Source organism: Nannospalax galili, unplaced genomic scaffold (genome assembly GCF_000622305.1).
Source record: "Nannospalax galili isolate Female #2095 unplaced genomic scaffold, S.galili_v1.0 scaffold1191, whole genome shotgun sequence".
In the NCBI taxonomy this organism is placed as follows: Eukaryota; Metazoa; Chordata; class Mammalia; order Rodentia; family Spalacidae; genus Nannospalax; species Nannospalax galili.
The window spans coordinates 1,074,085-1,074,433 of NW_008330570.1; the positions used below are offsets into that span (position 1 = coordinate 1,074,085).

Below are 349 nucleotides of genomic sequence, written 5' to 3' on the forward strand. Positions count from 1 at the left end.
GCCCACTGAATGGGAGAAAATCTTCACCAGTGACACATCCAACAGAGGTTTAATAACCAGAATATATAATGAACTCAAAAAACAGAACCAAGACAAGAAGCAAACCAATTAAAAGATGGGCTAAGGAGCTGAACAGAGAGTTCTCAAAAGAAGAAATAAAGATGGCTATGAAACATCTTAAAAGATGTTCAAAATCACTAATAATTAGGGAAATGCAAATTAAAACCACTTTAAGATTTCCTCTTACCCCAGTCACACTGGCTAAGAGCAAGAGAATAAATGACACTAAATGTTGGAGAGGATGTGGGAAAAGGGGAACACTCATCCACTGCTGGTGGGGCTGCAAACT

The 349-nt window shown here is 38.4% G+C and overlaps 1 protein-coding gene across 6 annotated transcripts in view; it reads right to left on the reverse strand.

The window, feature by feature from the left end:
- Ncoa1 (nuclear receptor coactivator 1) overlaps nucleotides 1–349 on the reverse strand; it is a 306,946-nt gene that overhangs the window by 181,115 nt on the left and 125,482 nt on the right. The window lies entirely within an intron of this gene.